Raw genomic sequence first — 21,255 nt, forward strand, 5'->3', positions numbered from 1 at the left:
ATCCTCAATCTCCACTGCTCCAAAAGGAAAAACTCTTGTGACCACATATGGACCTGTCCATCTGGAACGAAGTTTACCAGAAAAAATATGCAATCTCGAATTATATAAGAGAACTTTCTGTGATGGTTCAAAGTTTTTCCTCAAAATATTTTTATCATGAAAAACCTTCATTTTCTCTTTGTAAATTCGAGAGTTTTCATAAGCATCATTCCTTAATTCTGCCAACTCATTCAACTGAAGCTTCCTATTTGAACTTGCATCATTTAAACCAAAATTAAACATTTTAATTGCCCAATATGCCTTATGTTCAAGTTCAACTGGTAAATGACAAGCCTTACCGTAGACAAGTCTGTACAGTGACATCCCTATGGGGGATTTGTACGCTGTACGGTATGCCCATAAAGCATCAGTTAATCTCAAAGACCAATCTTTACTGTTAGGACTCACAGTTTTTTCCAAAATTTGTTTTATCTCCCAATTAGCAAGTTCAACTTGACCGCTTGTTTGTGGGTGATATAGGGTAGCGACTTTATGAGTGACACCATATTTTTTCATTAAAGCCTCAAAAGGTTTATTACAAAAGTGTTTTCCCCCATCACTTATAATAGCTCGAGGTGTTCCAAATCTTGCGAAAATGTTTTCTTTTAAAAACCACAAAACAGTTTTATGATCATTATGTCGACAAGGAACAGCCTCTACCCATTTGGAAACATAATCAATACCCACCAAGATATGAAAATATCCAAAAGAAATAGGGAAAGGACCCATAAAATCAATGCCCCAACAATCAAATATTTCAATTACCAAAATTGGGTTCAAAGGCATCATGTTTCTACGGGTAATTGCCCCCAACTTTTGACAACGGTCACAAGTTCGACAAAAAGAATTAGTGTCTTTAAAAAGCGTAGGCCAATAAAATCCACACCGCAAAATTTTTGCAGCGGTTTTCTTTACAGAAAAATGATCACCACATGCTTCATTATGACAAAAAGAAATTACTGCATGGATTTCATTATCAGGTACACACCTCCTAATGATCTGAGCAGGGCAATATTTAAACAGATAGGGGTCATCCCAAAAGAAATTTTGAACCTCTGTAAGAAATTTCCTCTTGTCTTGAGCAGTCCAATCAGATGGAATTTTACATGTAGCAAGAAAATTAACAATGTTAGCAAACCAAGGTAATTCTGAAATAGCAAATAATTGCTCATCTGGAAAAGAATCATTAATTGGCAATGTTTCAATGGAATCCTCAAAACTCAATCTAGACAAATGATCAGCCACTACATTTTCTACTCCCTTTTTATCATTGATTGTGATGTCAAATTCTTGAAGTAGTAGGATCCACCTAATCAGTCGAGCTTTAGCATCTTTCTTTTCAAAAAGGTATTTTAAAGTTGCATGGTCAGTGAAAATAACAATAGGTGATCCAACTATATAAGCACGAAACTTATCCAAAGCAAATACCACAGCAAGGTGTTCTTTTTCAGTTGTAGAATAATCCATCTGAGCACTGTTCAAGGTTCTGCTTGCATAATGGATGACATGTGGCTTCTTATCCTTTCTTTGCCCCAAAACAGCTCCAACCGCAAAATCACTGGCATCACACATAATTTCAAAAGGTAAAGTCCAGTCAGGTGGTTGCATAATTGGAGCAGATGTGAGCATTTCAATTAATTTCTCAAAAGCCTTTTGACATGAATCAAACCACTCAAATTTACTGTCTTTTAATAGGAGATTACACAAGGGTCTAGATATTGCACTAAAATTCTGAATAAATCTCCTGTAAAAACCAGCATGACCTAAAAATGATCTGACATCTTTAATAGTTTTTGGAACTGGCAATTTTGAAATTAATTCAATTTTAGCTTTATCCACTTCAATTCCTTTAGATGAAACAATATGACCAAGAACAATTCCAGAAGAAACCATAAAATGACATTTCTCCCAATTTAAAACAAAGTTTTTCTCCTGGCATCGAACCAATACTTTTTCCAAATTACTCAAGCAATTATCAAAAGAATCACCGAAAACAGATATATCATCCATGAAAACTTCAAGAAATTTCTCAATCATATCACTGAAAATACTGATCATGCATCTTTGAAAAGTAGCAGGAGCATTACATAGTCCAAAAGGCATTCTACGAAAAGCAAAAGTACCAAAAGGACATGTAAAAGTAGTTTTTTCTTGATCTTCAATGGCAATTTGAATTTGATAATAACCTGAGTATCCATCTAAGAAGCAATAAAATTCATGACCGGCTACCCTTTCTAAGATTTAACCAATAAAAGGTAAAGGGAAATGGTCTTTTCTAGTTGCAGAATTTAGCTTTCTATAATCAATGCACATGCGCCAACTTGAAACAACTCTAGTAGGTATCAATTCATTCTTATCATTTTTAACCACAGTTATGCCAGATTTCTTAGGTACAACTTGAGTAGGACTTACCCATTTACTATCAGAGATGGAATAAATAATACCTACATCTATTAATCTCAACACCTCAGTTTTAACAACATCTTTCATGATTGGGTTTAACCTACGTTGTGCCTCCCTAGAAGACTTGGCTTCATCCTCTAAAAATATTTTATGAGTACAAACAAGAGGACTAATTCCCTTAATGTCAGCAAGAGTCCAACCAATGGCAGATCTGTGAGAATTCAACACATTAAGTAACTTACCTTCTTGCAAAGAGTCAAGTTCAGAAGATATTACCACTGGAAAAGTGTTGTTGGACCCCAAGAAGGCATGTTTAAGTCCCATGGGTAGAGGCTTCAATTATGGATTAGGAACTTCCACATTTGATGGCAATGTCTTTTCCTTCCGAGGTGGAAGCTTCTCAAACTTTGGCGTCCATTTATTCACCTGAAAGGATTTAAACAATGAATTAAGATAAGCAATTTCCGGATCGTCAAGTAATTCAGATTCTTTAGAATTCAATAAAAGAGCCTCTAGAGGGTTAGAAATACCGGTCTTCTCAAATTGATCCTGCACAAGAGCTTCAATCAAGTTCACCACTGCACATTCATCATCTTCATAAGGCCGCCTGAAAACATTAAAAATGTTAATTTCCAATGTCATGTTACCAAAACTGAGTTTCATTACCCCACTTCTGCAACTAATGTGTGCATCACAAGTAGCAAGGAAGGGGCGTCCTAAAATGACAGGAATTTCATTTTCAGAATGCAAAACAGGTTGTGTATCCAAAACAACAAAGTCAACAGGGTAGTAAAATTTGTCCACTTGGACCAATACATCCTCAATTACCCCTCTCGGCACTCATACAGACTGATCAGCAAGTTGCAACTTCATTGTTGTGGGCTTTAACTCACCAAGACTTAACTGCAAATATACTGAATATGGCAATAAATTTACACTAGCCCCCAAATCAAGCATAGCACAATTGATGTAATTTTTTCCAATTACACATGAAAGAGTGGGACTTCCTGGATCTTTGTATTTAGGAGGGATCTTATGTTGCAACAATGCACTCACATGTTCAGTCAAAAATGCAGTTTTCTTCACCCGATGCTTTCTTTTAAAAGTGCACAGATCTTTTAAAAATTTAGCATAAGAAGGGATCTGTTTAATAGCGTCTAACAGAGGAATATTAACTTTGACTTCTTTAAAAACATCCAAAATTTTAGAATTTTGATTCAATTTCTTTGGAGGATTTAAAGCTTGGGGAAAAGGAGCAGGAAAATGATATTAATTTGATTCACTCAATTTGGACTTGTTTAGTTCATCATTATTCTTAGATTTTTCAACTTCCTTTGGTGAAGGTGTGTTATCAATTATTTTACCACTTCTAAGAGCAATGACAGACTTAGCATATTCAATTGAGGTTTCACACGAATTAACATTCTTTGGATTTGGTTGAGTTTGGGAAGGAAATTTTCCTTTTTCATTTATTGCAAAAGAATTTGTCAATTTAGAAATTTGGCTTTTAATTTCTTTATTTTCTTTAACCATTTGACCAAACAAGGTATCATACCTTTGATTTTGCTTCTGCTGTTCCTGCATAAATGCTTGAAGAGTATCGCTCAAAGTGGGTGTAACAACCCAAACCTTAATTATTATTTAACTATTAATTTAAGGAAGGAAAAGACTAAACTACCCTCGGAATAATTTATTAGGTTTTAAGTTGACTTTTTGACCGAGAAAGAATTTGGAAAATCCACTTGTACCATTGCATAGAGCGCGACGAAACGAGTCCGTAGACACGTAGTAGACTTGAATCGGACTTGTAACGAAGAAATTACGAGCTATTTACGAAATTGGGCTAAAATTGTAATTTCGGAAAAATCAGATTTTAAAAAAAAAAATCTGCTTCTCTCTCTCTCCTCACTCTCCCTTCTTCCTCGCGTAAACCCCTCCCCTCTTTCTTATTTTTCCAGCAGCTCCTTCAAGCCTCCATAGCCACCACCTCACCTCATTGCCTGACACGAAACTGGCCAAGATCGGACCAGCCCAACCTCGCCGCCACACCCCAGACCTGCACCGCCGTTCAGCCGCCACGAAGCTGCCCAGAAAACCAGAAAATCGCGTCAGTTTTTGCAGAATTTCGTCGGCTCCGTTCGTCGTCATCCGGCCACCAAATCGGACAAATGAGGTATGGTTTTTCAACTGATTTTCATGCTCTAGCTGATGGTTTGGTAGGATTGGAGAGATTTTGAGGTTTGACAGGTTAAATTTCGAGTTGAAATTCTGCCGAGTTTGAGAGCTCCGTTTCAGTCACTTCCGTTCATTTTTTGGCCATAGTCCAAGAACAAAAGTTGTTCCAAATAGGGTGTATTACCTAGGATAGGAGTTTGGGCTGGCGGTTTGGAAATTTTCCGGCCGCCGGAATTTACTATTCACACCCATTTTCCGGCCGGCACGTGGGCGGCCAGGTAGCAGGGACCGCTCTTGGTCCCAGAACGATCCTCGTGTCCTCACGAGCGTGTAGGAATTCGCGGATCTCAATTCGGATAACGTTTGAACCCCGAACGGATTTCGCATAGTGTGCGTTTTCCGGGTTCAATACGTTCGGGCCGTTGGATCGTAGTCAAACTGGAGTATGTTGATCTAGGTAATTTTATAATCGTATAGGATTCGACGGATCGTCAATCGGAGTCCCGAATACTCCGAAAAGGCCAACCCTAGGGTTAATGTTACGGAAAAATCATTCGTTTGCCCGATCGTGCGATCGTGAGCAATCCGACCGTCCGATCAAGACCAAACTTTCGGGACATGTGTCCTAGGCCTATTGGAACCTCTAGGAATGATCGGATTAGAATTCTGAAACCGTGGACCCCACGGGGTCCCGAGTTGACTTTTGGGGACTTTATCGCTTTTGAGTCCCGAGATACTTCTAAAGTGTGTCCACTGAGAGGAAAAGCTAATGTGGGCATAGGAATGACTTTTAAAGTGATGCACGCACTTTTAGGAGCCGGGGGTCAGGGTTTTTAATTTAATATTATATTACTGAGCAGAGTTTTTAATAAAGTATTATGATGGTTATACAGGCACCCGGGCACCAGGTGACCCGCAGGAGGGACCTTCAAAGGGTCCAGCTAGCTCAGAGTATCTGTGAGTGGACTGTTTGTTTTATAAACGTTTTATGCAATATAATTTCATTATTTGATCTTGAATAAGTTTTACTGAATACAGTTTTGCTAGCATGACTAGATAGATTTAAACATTTCTATTTGTTGTATGCTGCCTAGTTGAGCATGATTAAAGGGATTTGGAGAGTCAGAATTGAGGTATTACCAGATTAAATGGCAGCAAGATTTAAGGAATGGTTTTATAAACTTTAATCTTTTTCAGAATCATTTATATATATTTATTTTAAACCACCATAGGTACCCAAGATTTATTAAGGTTGCCTTCAGTATAATAAATGTTGCCTCGGAAATAAAGTTGCCTTCGGAATAATATTATGTTGCCTTCGGTTATAATGATGTCGACGGACATCCAGTTGCCTTCGGGTAGGTCAGCATGCTTGACACAGCCCCACGAGTCTCGGGGACGCTCGAACCGTGTGGTGCTAGGATTTGCGGATCAGGCCGACCAAGTGTCCCCTGAATTCTGCTAGGATTTGCGGATCAGGCCGACCAAGTGTCCCCTGAATTCTGCTAGGGTTGCGGATCAGGCTGACCAAGTGTCCCCTGAATCTGCTAGGATTGCGGCTTGGGTGACCTTGTGTTTCCCGAGGTCTGCTAGGATGTGTCACTCCGGTGGCACAAGGATGGAATTGACGGATTATATGGAATTGACGGAAACTAAAGGAATTGACGGAATTATAAATGGGTACACCTGGTGGTAGATTAAAAGTTGGTTTCAATGCTTTCAAGGATTTAATGTTTTAATCAAGTGTGTGATTGTTTATATATATATATATATATATATACATGCTTGCATTGATTTCTGTACGTATTTTTATATAAGACTTAATGTTTGATTAAGTGTATGATTGGCTCTTAAATATAAATAGAAATGCATTGATTTTAGTACTAGTATAAATAAGAAAATGATATAGTTTTATAACTGTTTTTACAGAGGGGTTAGTATGTTCTAATACTATTTTCTAACGCTTTGTTTTGGTCCACTCACCCTTTTTAATGTTTTGCGCCCCCAGGCAGTAGTCGTGCATCAGTGCGCCACCACCGGGCCGAGTCCATCTTCCGCCACATTTCCTGACAACGTAGGGTCTTGTGTAATTATTTTACACCTGTAATCTTCTATGTAGAGCTCTGATATTGCCCTAGATTGCATGTCTGACTGTTGGAATGTAATTATTTGCATGCTGACAGTTGGTGTATATTTTATATGCATGTTTGACAGGTGTAATCTTGGGATTGGTTTAACTACGGGGGAGATCTTGCTGAATTTTTCAGCAAAAGTCAAACCCCAGTTTTAGTTGAAAGTTGACTACAAGGGCAATTAGGTCTTTGGTGCTCGGCACTTGCCAGGTGTCGGACACAAACAGGGTCCGGCTCGGATTCCAAAGTGGAATTTGGGTCGGGTCCTGTCAACTTGGTATCAGAGCATTAGGTTAACTTCCTGTAGACTCCGCACTTTATGTGCATCTTGATTTTAACGAGTTCTGTTCCTTTTGACAGCAATAATGGGCCCAAAACGTGGTGGCACTAGGAGAGGGACTAGACAGCCGTCCCGATTCGGGGAACAGGATCCCCAGGCAGAGCCAGAAGAATTCCCTATTCCGCCACCGGTACTTGAACCGGTAGAGCAGTTAATTGTTGGAGGCCCAGCAGGGACCATACCTGTGGTGCCCACATCGTCAGGAGATACCAGTTTCTCGCAGACTTTGGAGTTATTGACTCAAGCTCTATCCAGAACTGGGCAATCTAGAGATCTTTCTTTGAGCTACGTAGATCAGGCTACAAGGGTAGGGGCCACCGACTTTGATGGGGAGGGTGACCCAACTGTTGCCGAGGAGTGGATAGAGAGGATGGAGTGGATTTTGGAGGTGATGGCCGTCCCACAAGATTACAGAGTGTCCCTAGCCACTTCCTTTTTGGCTAGGAAGGCTAGACATTGGTGGGAGACGGTTAGGAGGCGATACCAAGATCCGTCAGATATTACATGAACAATTTTTAGATCAGAGTTTAATACGCAGTTCTATCCACTCGCATATCAGAATATGAAGTTGGAAGAGTTTTTGCAGCTGAAACAGAGAGGGATGACAGTAATGGAGTATGAAAAGAAGTTCCATGAGTTATCCAAGTATTGTGTTCCCCTAGTAGCAGATGAAAGAAAGAAGTGTCAATTGTTCACCAGAGGCTTGAGGGCTTCCGTCAGAGATATTTTGATTAATCAGCGGCTGAATAAGTTTGCAGATTTGGTTATGACAGCCTCACTAATCGAGAGCAGCCAGATGATGGTTCAAGGGCGGGGTAATTCCCACAGGCGACAGTTTGAGGAGGGTGGTCCCAGTCAGGGGTCATCAAAAAGGGGCAGTTTCAGTTCGGGATCATCTAGTGGCCGCAGTCATGGAGGTTTTCGACCGAGAGTAGGTTCCAGCGGAGGGTCTAACCCGAGTGATAGTTTTGGGAACCGCTCTGGAGGTGGTACAGCTAGAAGTGCTGGGAGACAGTTGCCATCAGGTTCTAGCAGAAGGAGTCGTTATCTGTGCACAGAGTGTGGCAGGTACCATTCCGGGCCTTGCCAACAAGGCGCTACAGGATGCTACCATTGTGGGCAAGCCGGACATTTCCGGAGGGAGTGCCCGATGCGCTCTCAAGGCGGAGAGATGACAGTTACATCGACACAGGGGACACCACAGTTGTTAGGGGCCTCGTCTAGCGGAGGGGCCCAGACCAGTGTAGCCAACAGAGGCAGTCGACAGCAGAGGGAACGAGGTGGACGTTCTAGGGCTATGGGTAGACTATACAATTTGTCGCAGCGGGAGGCACAGACATCACCCGACGCGAGAACATGTATTTTACCAATTTTCAAGATTTTTGCTAGAGTTTTAAATGACTGTGGGGCTACGCATTCACTTGTCACACCTAGTTTTGCCCACAACGCCGACGCGAGACTCTCAGCTCTACGGAACGAGCTAGTAATGTCTGTATCTACAGGAGAGACCTTTATGGTTGGTACGCTGTATAAAGATGGTATGGGGCCAGGAGGAGACATGTTTCTAGAGGCGAATTTGATTCCCCTAGACACGGTTGACTTGGATGTCATTTTGGGGATAGTTTGGTTAGCCAAGCACCATGTCTCCATAGATTGTTTTCGGAAAGAGGTTAGATTATGTAGTCCCAGACAACCTGAGGTGACATCTTATGATGAGCACATTGTCCTTCCATCTTGCCTCATTTCAGTTATGACGGCAGGACGGTTGCTCAGGAAAAGATGTTCAGGGAATTTGGCGCATATTAGCGACACCCAGGATAATTGATTGAGGTTGAAGGATATTCCAGTGGTACTTGAATTGCCAGATATGATTTCGGAGGATCTCAAGGTTTACCACCTCACCGAGAGATTGAGTCCACTATTGAGCTCATTCCGAGTACGAACCCCACTTCTCAGGCGCCGTACAGAAAGGCCCCAGCAGAGTTAAGGGAGTTAAGGACTTAGTTATAGGAAATGGTGAATAAGGGTCTCATCCAACCCAGTTTCTCTCCATGGGGTGCTCCAGTATTATTGTTGGGAAGAAGGATGGCACCATGAGATTGTCTAGTGACTACAGGCAATTGAATAAGGTCACAGTAAGGAACCGGTATTCATTGCCATAGATAGATGATCTGTTTGATCAGCTTAAGGGTGCCAAGGTATTTTCTAAGATTCGTTTGAGGTCAGGTTATCATCAACTACGTATTAGAGAGGAGAATATGCCTAAGAAAGCAGTTCGGTTGAGGTATGGGCACTATGAATTTCTGGTGATGCCTTTTGGATTGACTATTGCTCCAGCTGCGTTTATGGATCTCATGAACAAGTGTCCGATGTTACTTGGATCACTTGGTGATTAGGTTCATAGATGATACCCTGGTATACTCCAAAGTAAAAAAATGGGGCACATCCAGTTTTTGGAAAGTGTGCTGAGGACTTTGAAACGGAAACAGCTGTATGCCAAGTTCAGCTAGTGTCAGTTTCGGTTGGACAGAGTGAGTTTCTTGGGGCAAGTGATTTTTCGCCAAGGGTATTTATGTGGATCCCCAGAAAGTTGAGGCAGTAGTGAATTGGCCACGACCAACCAATGTTACTAAGATACGGAGTTTCCTTGGGTTAGCTGGTTATTATCGTCGCTTGGTGGAAGGTTTTACTGCCATAGTGGCACCCAGAAGGAATTTAATTTGAGGTCAAGAAGATGGCTAGAGTTAATCAAAGATTATGTTTGTAGTATTGAGCATCAACTAGGAAGAGCAAATGTGGTAGTGGATGGCCTCAGCAGGAAGTCCTCGGGATCAGTAGTTCATATTCGAGGGAGGTATGTGCCATTGTTGGTGGAGTTGTGGAAATTAAGAGTTGGGCTAGGTATGGATAATCAGGGAGCACTGTTAGCTACTCTCCTTGTGAGACCAGTGCTAGTAGAGCGAATAATTGAAGCCCAGTCTCAAGATCCGTTAGGTTATGCATTGATATTAGAGGTTGAGAATAGCGACAGGACAGATTACTCAGTAAGGAATGATGAGACAGTAAAAAGGAGGACTCTCGAGGAGGCCCATTGTTCAGTTTTTGCCATGCACCCAAGTAGCACTAAGATGTATGATACTCTGAGGGAATATCAGGGGTGGCCTTTTAAGAAGGAAGAGATAGCAGAGTACGTCAGTAAGTGCCTAGTTCTCGGCAAGTTAAGACAGAGTGACGGTACTCATTGGGATTGCTGCAACCACTTCCGACTAAGTTAAGGCTTATTACTAGGGATTTCATGTTCCTGCTTTTTCAGACCCTGAGGAAGCATGATGGAGTTGGGTATTCCTGAGATTATCGCCTTGGAAAGGCATAGTGAGATTTGGGAAACGAGGAAAACTAAGCCATCACTATGTTGGGCTATATGAGAATGTTTAGCGTGTGGGCCCAGTAGCTTACAGACTGGACTTCCAGCAGATCTTTCCCGTCTACATGACGTATTTCACGTATCCATGCTCCGAAAGTATATTTCAGACCCATCCCATGTCTTGGAAGAACAACCCATAAAATTGAAGAATGATTTAAGTTATGTGGAGCAACCTGTTCAGATTATGGATCGGAAGATGCAACTGCTTCGATCTAGAGAGATTCCACTAGTAAAGGTCTTGTGGAGGAGTCACGATGTGGAAGAGGCCACTTGGGGACCTGAAGAACAAGTGCTGGCTCAGTATACTTACCTCTTCGAGTGACAGGTACGTAAATTTCGAGGACGAAATTTTCATAAGGGGGGTAGATTGTAACAACCCAAACCTTAATTATTATTTAACTATTAATTTAAGGAAGGAAAAGACTAAACTACCCTCGGAATAATTTATTAGGTTTTAAGTTGACTTTTTGACCGAGAAAGAATTTGGAAAATCCACTTGTACCATTGCATAGAGCGCGACGAAACGAGTCCGTAGACACGTAGTAGACTTGAATCGGACTTGTAACGAAGAAATTACGAGCTATTTACGAAATTGGGCTAAAATTGTAATTTCGGAAAAATCAGATTTTTAAAAAAAAAATCTGCTTCTCTCTCTCTCCTCACTCTCCCTTCTTCCTCGCGTAAACCCCTCCCCTCTTTCTTATTTTTCCAGCAGCTCCTTCAAGCCTCCATAGCCACCACCTCACCTCATTGCCTGACACGAAACTGGCCAAGATCGGACCAGCCCAACCTCGCCGCCACACCCCAGACCTGCACCGCCGTTCAGCCGCCACGAAGCTGCCCAGAAAACCAGAAAATCGCGTCAGTTTTTGCAGAATTTCGTCGGCTCCGTTCGTCGTCATCCGGCCACCAAATCGGACAAATGAGGTATGGTTTTTCAACTGATTTTCATGCTCTAGCTGATGGTTTGGTAGGATTGGAGAGATTTTGAGGTTTGACAGGTTAAATTTCGAGTTGAAATTCTGCCGAGTTTGAGAGCTCCGTTTCAGTCACTTCCGTTCATTTTTTGGCCATAGTCCAAGAACAAAAGTTGTTCCAAATAGGGTGTATTACCTAGGATAGGAGTTTGGGCTGGCGGTTTGGAAATTTTCCGGCCGCCGGAATTTACTATTCACACCCATTTTCCGGCCGGCACGTGGGCGGCCAGGTAGCAGGGACCGCTCTTGGTCCCAGAACGATCCTCGTGTCCTCACGAGCGTGTAGGAATTCGCGGATCTCAATTCGGATAACGTTTGAACCCCGAACGGATTTCGCATAGTGTGCGTTTTCCGGGTTCAATACGTTCGGGCCGTTGGATCGTAGTCAAACTGGAGTATGTTGATCTAGGTAATTTTATAATCGTATAGGATTCGACGGATCGTCAATCGGAGTCCCGAATACTCCGAAAAGGCCAACCCTAGGGTTAATGTTACGGAAAAATCATTCGTTTGCCCGATCGTGCGATCGTGAGCAATCCGACCGTCCGATCAAGACCAAACTTTCGGGACATGTGTCCTAGGCCTATTGGAACCTCTAGGAATGATCGGATTAGAATTCTGAAACCGTGGACCCCACGGGGTCCCGAGTTGACTTTTGGGGACTTTATCGCTTTTGAGTCCCGAGATACTTCTAAAGTGTGTCCACTGAGAGGAAAAGCTAATGTGGGCATAGGAATGACTTTTAAAGTGATGCACGCACTTTTAGGAGCCGGGGGTCAGGGTTTTTAATTTAATATTATATTACTGAGCAGAGTTTTTAATAAAGTATTATGATGGTTATACAGGCACCCGGGCACCAGGTGACCCGCAGGAGGGACCTTCAAAGGGTCCAGCTAGCTCAGAGTATCTGTGAGTGGACTGTTTGTTTTATAAACGTTTTATGCAATATAATTTCATTATTTGATCTTGAATAAGTTTTACTGAATACAGTTTTGCTAGCATGACTAGATAGATTTAAACATTTCTATTTGTTGTATGCTGCCTAGTTGAGCATGATTAAAGGGATTTGGAGAGTCAGAATTGAGGTATTACCAGATTAAATGGCAGCAAGATTTAAGGAATGGTTTTATAAACTTTAATCTTTTTCAGAATCATTTATATATATTTATTTTAAACCACCATAGGTACCCAAGATTTATTAAGGTTGCCTTCAGTATAATAAATGTTGCCTCGGAAATAAAGTTGCCTTCGGAATAATATTATGTTGCCTTCGGTTATAATGATGTCGACGGACATCCAGTTGCCTTCGGGTAGGTCAGCATGCTTGACACAGCCCCACGAGTCTCGGGGACGCTCGAACCGTGTGGTGCTAGGATTTGCGGATCAGGCCGACCAAGTGTCCCCTGAATTCTGCTAGGATTTGCGGATCAGGCCGACCAAGTGTCCCCTGAATTCTGCTAGGGTTGCGGATCAGGCTGACCAAGTGTCCCCTGAATCTGCTAGGATTGCGGCTTGGGTGACCTTGTGTTTCCCGAGGTCTGCTAGGATGTGTCACTCCGGTGGCACAAGGATGGAATTGACGGATTATATGGAATTGACGGAAACTAAAGGAATTGACGGAATTATAAATGGGTACACCTGGTGGTAGATTAAAAGTTGGTTTCAATGCTTTCAAGGATTTAATGTTTTAATCAAGTGTGTGATTGTTTATATATATATATATATATATACATGCTTGCATTGATTTCTGTACGTATTTTTATATAAGACTTAATGTTTGATTAAGTGTATGATTGGCTCTTAAATATAAATAGAAATGCATTGATTTTAGTACTAGTATAAATAAGAAAATGATATAGTTTTATAACTGTTTTTACAGAGGGGTTAGTATGTTCTAATACTATTTTCTAACGCTTTGTTTTGGTCCACTCACCCTTTTTAATGTTTTGCGCCCCCAGGCAGTAGTCGTGCATCAGTGCGCCACCACCGGGCCGAGTCCATCTTCCGCCACATTTCCTGACAACGTAGGGTCTTGTGTAATTATTTTACACCTTTAATCTTCTATGTAGAGCTCTGATATTGCCCTAGATTGCATGTCTGACTGTTGGAATGTAATTATTTGCATGCTGACAGTTGGTGTATATTTTATATGCATGTTTGACAGGTGTAATCTTGGGATTGGTTTAACTACGGGGGAGATCTTGCTGAATTTTTCAGCAAAAGTCAAACCCCAGTTTTAGTTGAAAGTTGACTACAAGGGCAATTAGGTCTTTGGTGCTCGGCACTTGCCAGGTGTCGGACACAAACAGGGTCCGGCTCGGATTCCAAAGTGGAATTTGGGTCGGGTCCTGTCAGTGGGTCTAGCATTAAATGTATTAGTTGCAGGAAACTGATGATTGAAAGAATTTCTATCACTTACTTGAGGTTGTGACTCATTGCTCCAATGAAAGTTTGGATGGTTTCTTGTTGCTGGATTGTAAGTGTTGGAAAAAGGAGAATACCGTTGTTTGAAGTTTCCAACAGCAGGACAACGCTCCTCATAAGCTCCTTTCATTTCCTGAAAAATTGGGCAATTTTTAACAGTATGACCAATCTCATAACAAGAATCACATACTTGATTAACATCAGCTTGAAAAACAGGTTGAGGCAAATTTGATTTTTCCGTTTTCAAAGCAGCAATCTCTTTAGTCAAAACCTCAAATTTTAATTTCCAATCATCTTCTTCTTTTAATTGATAAATTTCTTTATTAATAGAAGATGTGGCAATTCTTGACCGATCAGTGGTCTCAACTGGACTGGGGACAGTCCATTGATGAGCTTTTTCAGCAATTTCATACAAAAATTCTAGGGCATCATCAGGGTCTTTTTGCATAAATTTTCCATTACACATAGACTCAACAAATTGGCGATCATGGGGGAGAAGTCCCTCATAGATATAACTAGCAAGACGCCAGTTTTCAAAACCATGGTGTGGGCACAAATTCAAAAGCTCTTTAAATTTCCCAAGTTTGATATAAAGTTTCATTTTCCTTTTGAGAGAAATTTGAGATTCTTTTCTTAAGAGCAATCGTCTCGTGAATAGGAAAATATTTGTTAAAAAATGCTTGAGTCATTTCCCCCCAAGAACCTATGGACCTAGCCCTTAATGAATACAACCAACTTTTGCTTTTTCTTTTAAGGAAAACGGAAAAAATTTAAACCTTATGAAATTAATCATATCAAGTTGAACATTGTAAAAAGTGCCAATAGCCTCTTCAAATTCCCTAACATGCACATAAGGATTTTCACTTTCCATACCATGAAAAATGGGAAGCAGTTGAATCTTTCCAGGTTTGAAATCATAATTTGGCATGTTAGGTGGAAACATTATGCATGAAGGATTTGGTGCACGAGTAGGATGCAAAAATGTCTCTAAAGTTCTAGGTGCAACTACTTCTTCTCTTATGGGAATTTCATTATTCTCAATCTGAGCATTAATTTCTTGTTCATTATTCGCAATTTCTGCCATGCTTTCAGATTTGTTGGATATTTCAGTTGAAGAAGTTGAAGCAGAATGTTCTAAATTAACAGTTTCAAGCTTTTTAACAAATCTTCCTAGATGATCTCTAGGTCGCACAAATAAAATAAATAAATAAACAAAAACGAAACAAAACAAAACAAAAAAAATTATTAACAATAAGATGAAAGTTGGAAAGAGTGTACCATATGTGAAGAATTTCACATAACCAGCAAACCTCTGACCAAGGGGATCTCAGTACTCTTTGACAAACCGCTCCCCGGCAACGGCTCCAATTTGTTCGCACCACTTTGCAAAACCCAAGGGAGGTGTCGTATAGCAGTGTAGCTCGGAAGTCCAAGTGTCGTATCCACAGAGAGCGGTGTAAAGATAACAGAGCTGAAAAAGAACAATTATGATTGAAAAGTAGATTTATGCAAGATTTTGATTTCAAGAAAATTCAATTGATTAAAACACTAAGGCATTGGGTTTCCACTTCTAACATAAGCATGCAACTCTTATTAATTTGATCCACAAAATATTTTCCAATGTAGTTGTTCAAAATAATTAAAGCTCTTTTTAATTTCCTTTAGAAGTATTCTAAGTATAACTTGTACCAATGGCAACAAACTATTAAAAAATAATCTTCGTTGAAATTCTATTAATCTTTAGTAATTCTCTTCTCTTTTAAAAGCATGAAAGTTTTTACTACACAATGGGAAAAACATGATTGAACCCATGAAATAGATTATCAAACATTCATCAATTAATTAAAAAGAAAAATACAAATTCCATTTGAACAAAAACTACAAATTCACATTAAAGCTTAAGTTTGGATCAAACTAATAAAAATTACACACTCATATTAAAAGCTTTCTCCCTAGCCTTAGCTAGGGAGTTAGTTCCCCATAATAAAATAAAACTAAAAACAGAAATTAAAACTTAGAAAGATGGAGGGAAGAGAGAAAGCTCAAGAGTTGTGGAGCTTGGGTGTGTTTTGAAGGCTTGTAGAGCTTCCAATTTATAGTCTTAAATCTCAACAACAACAATCACTAGGGAAATATTAAAATCTGAAATTCTTATCCCTTTCAATGCAAAACCGTAGCCCATCTCTTCATTGTTTCTTCTTTTGGCATGGGTGTGGCACTTCATGCATTCTTTTCAATTCGTTTCTTCTTGGTTGCTCCATCCATTGCTACTTTTCCTTTCTTTTATGCCTTGGTGTGGCACTTCAACACTTTATTATGCACTTCCATACTTTCCTTCTTCTCTTTGTCGGGTGGTACATCATTGCGCATGCATTTTATATTTCTTCTTTTAGCATGGGGGTCTGGCTCTTTATTTGCTGCCAACCCATGTGCTGCTAGTCTTTGTTGCTGGCTAATAAAGTTCTTTTGATGCTGCACATGTGTTGCTGGAAAAACGAATTCTTCTGAACCAAGCTTGGTGTAGGAAGGCCTGAGGTTTCAATATGTATCCAATGGGGCTCAAATTTGGATATGTTATAATAGACACCCATTGGAACAACTTTCATGAAGCATGAATTCTCATCGGAGCAGTAAAAACGTGTGTTTTGGGGCTTGCAAGCTGACTGCCGAAAATGGACTGGAGTTTGGGCTTCATTTCTTTTCTCTCCTTGGGCTGCTGCACAAGAAATAGCTACCTAATAGAAAATTCAACTGAATTGGCCTTTATTTCAATGAAGTGCAAATGGATTTGTAAAATGTAATGTAACATTCTAATTGGTTCAAAATTCATTGAAACAAAGTACTAACAAATATAGATTATGGATAGAAATTGTAATAATTATGTGTTTATCACAAAACAACCAACTTTAACTTTTTATATTTTAGGATATGTTTATTTGCATATCATCCTTTATTTCTCACCGGGCCTACCTTTAAGAGCGGAAGCCCTAAGATATGTGGAGTGTGAAACTCATGTCCTACCCTTGTCTGTTTGATAAGGATAGTAGTATTCACATTTAAATTCATATGTATTAAATATGGTTGGTGAATGGGTAGCTTGGGAGATTGATGAACTAAAGTATGCTATTCTAATAGAAATCTTGATTTGTAAACTCATTCTATATTGGTTAGTGTTATAGGCATGTTGAAGCCAATTGGGAAGGAGCAGAGAACAAAACTGTTCTTGGGTGTTTTCGAAAATTCACTACTACAAAAAGGGCAATAGACGACGAGAATTTACCGTCATGTAGCTTGGTTTTCAAACCGTCATGAAATCGACATACATCTTTTGAAAAACACAACCACGACGGTAAATCCCCGACGTTGTTAAGACATACAACATCATGCCCAACTAAAAACTGATGTCTAAATATTGAAAATGAGCCAAAAAAATCCACTAGGATAAGAATAGACGACCCTTTTCAAAAATCAACGTCGTTTAAATATCGAAATATGACGTAGTTTAACAAAATACCGACGTAAAAAATAGATACCACGACATAAACTACTAACTTACCGCCGTCCCATGTCATTTTAATGGCAATAATTTAAAATAAATCGACGTTTTTAATACATATTCCGTGAAAATAAAATTATGACGGACCAAACATGACGTCGTTAGGATGTTACAATGTCGGAAAACATGTAAAGGGAGCCGTGTTTTAGAATATGCACGTCACTTACAACACGAAGACTGTTGTTTCAATGACCATAGACGGCTCAGTTTATTGGTCAATTTTCGTGTAGAAAGACTGTAACGACATGGGTTAAAAAGAAACGACGTGGTTATCATCTATATAACGTCATCTATGTAAAAGGACGACGTTCAAACTTCTTTTCACTTCGTCTACTTAACAACGGATGACATTATTAATATCTACTACGTCACCTTTATTTACACAATCGTCGTTAATAGAACTCTTTCCACTCCTGTGTTATATAAAACTTGACGTGGTAAAGAATTATTAACGGCAGTAAATATTTGAAGAACGAGGTTATAGTTCTCTTTTACGATGCATTTATTTCAAACAATGACGTGGTTATTTAGGTACAACGTCAAGACCAATATAAAGGCAGACGTGTTTAAGAATATACACATCACCTACAAGACCAGGACCGTCGTTTCAATGACTCTAGACAGCTCAGTTTATTAGTCAATCGCCATGTAGAAATACTGTAACGACATTGGTTAAAAAGAAACGACGTGGTTGTCAACTATGTAATGTCGTCTCGATAAATTGACGACGTTCAAACATGTTTTCATGTCGTCTATGTCACATCCCGGATCGGCTCCGCCGTAGCACGATATTGTCCGCTTTGGGCCCCCCCTCTCTGGCCCTCAGAGTTTTGTTTCTGGGAGCTCACGACCAACTTCCCAGTGGGTCACCCATCCTGGGATTGCTCTAGCCCCCAACTCGCTTAACTTCGGAGTTCCCATGACTCCGAAGCCAGTGAGCTCCCAAAAGGCCTCGTGCTAGATGGATGCGAGCATGTACATATAAGGCACATTAGCACCCTCTCCGTTGGTCGATATGGGATCTTACAATCCACCCCCCTTAGGGGCCCGACGTCCTCGTGGGCACACTCGCATCACACGGCAGAGTGGCTCTGATACCAAATTATCACATCCCGAATCGGCTCCGCCGTAGCACGATATTGTCCGCTTTGGGGCCCCCCCTCTCTGGCCCTCACAGTTTTGTTTTTGGGAGCTCACGACCAACTCCCAGTGGGTCACCCATCCTGGGATTGCTCTAGCCCCCAACTCGCTTAACTTCGGAGTTCCCATGACTCCGAAGCCAGTGAGCTCCCAAAAGGCCTCGTGCTAGATGGATGCGGGCATGTACATATAAGGCACATCACCCCCCTCTCCGTTGGTCGATGTGGGATCTTACAGTCTACTTAACCAAGGATGACGTTATTAATATCTACTACAGTGTCATTATTTCCACAAAGGTCGTTATATAATAAATTTCTACTTCATTTATGATATAAAAAGGAACGTGGTAAATAGTTAACACGATCCTTATTGAGGCTCGTCGAGTTAGTCATCTAATACGTCGTTTTTTGTAATCTTGCTGACATTGACAAGAACTTTCAAGTTAGATATTTAAATGCAAAAGCCTTTTGTGGTTCTAAAAGAAGACGTAGAATATATGTTGTTGGTCGTAGTTATTTTTTATACGTCGATATGCTGTGATTAGGGTCCTTGTTATGTTCCTTTAAATGTCGGCTATTTTTGCATCTCCGTCGTGATATTATTAATAACTGTTGCACAATACTGTCACTGTTCTTCTTTTTTTACGTTGTTTTGAATTAAATGAGTAGTCTTGTGAGTTACGCTTTAGACGTCGGTAAGTACATTGCGGTCGTTGAATGCTTCCAAAATGTCGTTTTTTAATTTCTATTTTATTAAAACAGACATGTTTTGTATTCAAAGTTTTTGGTTTTTACACGACGTATGTTAAAAAACGACGTTTGATCTCTTTTAGACGTCTGTTTTTGACAATTTTTAACAGGACCGTCATTTTTTGAATCTTGAACCCAGTTTTTTTAGTACTGAAAGTTTTGTGCCCAAAACCTGCATAATGAAAGTGAAAAAAACACATTACAATTTATTACAAAATTAATGTCATACATGGCCATTTAGGGCATAAGTAATTTCATAAATTACAAGCATCATTCAATCCATATATCTTCACACCCATCTCAAATATTTTGACTCCCAAACTCACCTGCCAGTCCGTCAAATGTGTCAACATTTGGCATCCCTCTAGTAAATGGCTCACACTCAATTCTCACATCACCTAAGACATCATCACCAATAACATCATTATATTCTACATTAGGCATTGATAACACTACTGACCAGCCACTCTGCATTGGGTCGTCAACTTAAAAGACTTGTTTGACTTGAGAAGCCATAACAAATTGGTCATTCCTATGTCCAATTTTACTCATATCTACAAGGACAAATCCAAGTTCGTCGACTACAAGGCCAGAGGTGCTATCTATCCAATCACACCTAAAGACTGGGATTGTAAACTTTTGGTACTTAAGGTCCCAAATATCTTGAATGACACCATAAAAACCCATATTTGAGACAATTGGGTTTTTATCCTTGACACTAGCAACTTGCATGGTATGTGCATGTAAATAAACTCCACTATTTTGAACTGCCCGCACATCATCTTGTGCCTTGATGTTAAATTTAATACCTTTAATAAGATGGCTCCTATATTATGGCACTGCCATGCTTGGACCAGCTGTTAGCCACCTCAAATTTTATGATATGCCGTTATTGTCTTCCCCATTAAGTTCACTTTGAACCTGCAAATTAATCATATCTTAATTCAATCTAACATAGAAAGAAGAAAATTAAAAATCCAATATGTTATTCAATAACATATACCTTAAAGCGTAGCCATTGAATGAAAGTGCTATTGTGCTTATCTTGCAACCACTTTGTTCTCTTTCTAAATTTTGGATAAGCAGTCTTGATGGGGATCATATGTTCCCTACATGACACGAAAAATTCAAGCATTACGGTCCCAAAAATATAAGATAAACATAAGGAATAATTTAAAATGGCTACTTAAAGAATAAAACTCATACTCAATATAAGGTAGGACTTCCTCCGTATTCTCCAAGACATATAGATGTGCCTGGTTCAACAGGTCCCGATCAACTAAGCTCACTGTGCAACCTGATAATGGCTTTGAAACTCCTATTTTCTGGCTTGATGGCACTCCAATTGTACTAACATCAAATAAATGCTCGGTGCAAAATTCTACAGCTTCTTCAGCTATATACCGCTCAGCAATGCAACATCCGGGATGAGTACGGTTCTGAACATACCCCTTTAGCACTTTCATATATCTTTCGAATGGATACATCCATCTAAAATAAATTGGCCCACATAGATGAACTTCTTTGACAAGATGTACTACTAGATGAGTCATGATATCGAAGAATGAAGGTGGAAAGTATTTTCCAAGCAAACACAAAGTAACTACTACATCTTTTTCCAACTTATCTAGCTTGGGAACATCTACCGTCTTTGCACATATAGCATTGAAGAAAAAGCACAAATAAGTTATTGCATACCTTGCAGGTTTCTCCAAAACAGAACGAATTGCCACATGGATCAATTGTTGCATCAAGGTATGACAATCATGTGATTTATGGCCAAGAAGTCTTGACTGTTGTAAAGATACAAGATTCTTTTTTCTCTGCTCTTGACAAATTCCAAGGCCCTGGAGGCAAGCGAGTACGTCTTTCTCCATACTCAGGTTGCAAATCAGT

At 40.0% G+C, this 21,255-nt stretch overlaps 1 non-coding gene and 1 pseudogene across 2 annotated transcripts; both read left to right on the forward strand.

The window, feature by feature from the left end:
* The first annotated feature begins 4,076 nt into the window (after positions 1-4,076).
* Positions 4,077-13,913, forward strand: LOC148294251 (uncharacterized; annotated as a pseudogene). Its single transcript, XR_015835863.1, has 6 exons — positions 4,077-4,615; positions 6,626-6,691; positions 7,110-8,447; positions 11,226-11,440; positions 12,336-12,399; positions 13,449-13,913. The product of XR_015835863.1 is annotated as an uncharacterized LOC148294251 (transcript).
* Positions 13,914-14,450: 537 nt separating this feature from the next.
* On the forward strand, positions 14,451-14,555 carry LOC148294252 (small nucleolar RNA R71). The gene has a single exon (XR_015836141.1). It is a non-coding gene; the product is annotated as a small nucleolar RNA R71 (small nucleolar RNA).
* The last annotated feature ends 6,700 nt before the right edge of the window (positions 14,556-21,255 follow it).

The sequence above is a fragment of the Prunus avium genome, chromosome 5 (assembly GCF_965620075.1).
Source record: "Prunus avium chromosome 5, drPruAviu1.hap1.1, whole genome shotgun sequence".
Lineage (NCBI taxonomy): Eukaryota > Viridiplantae > Streptophyta > Magnoliopsida > Rosales > Rosaceae > Prunus > Prunus avium.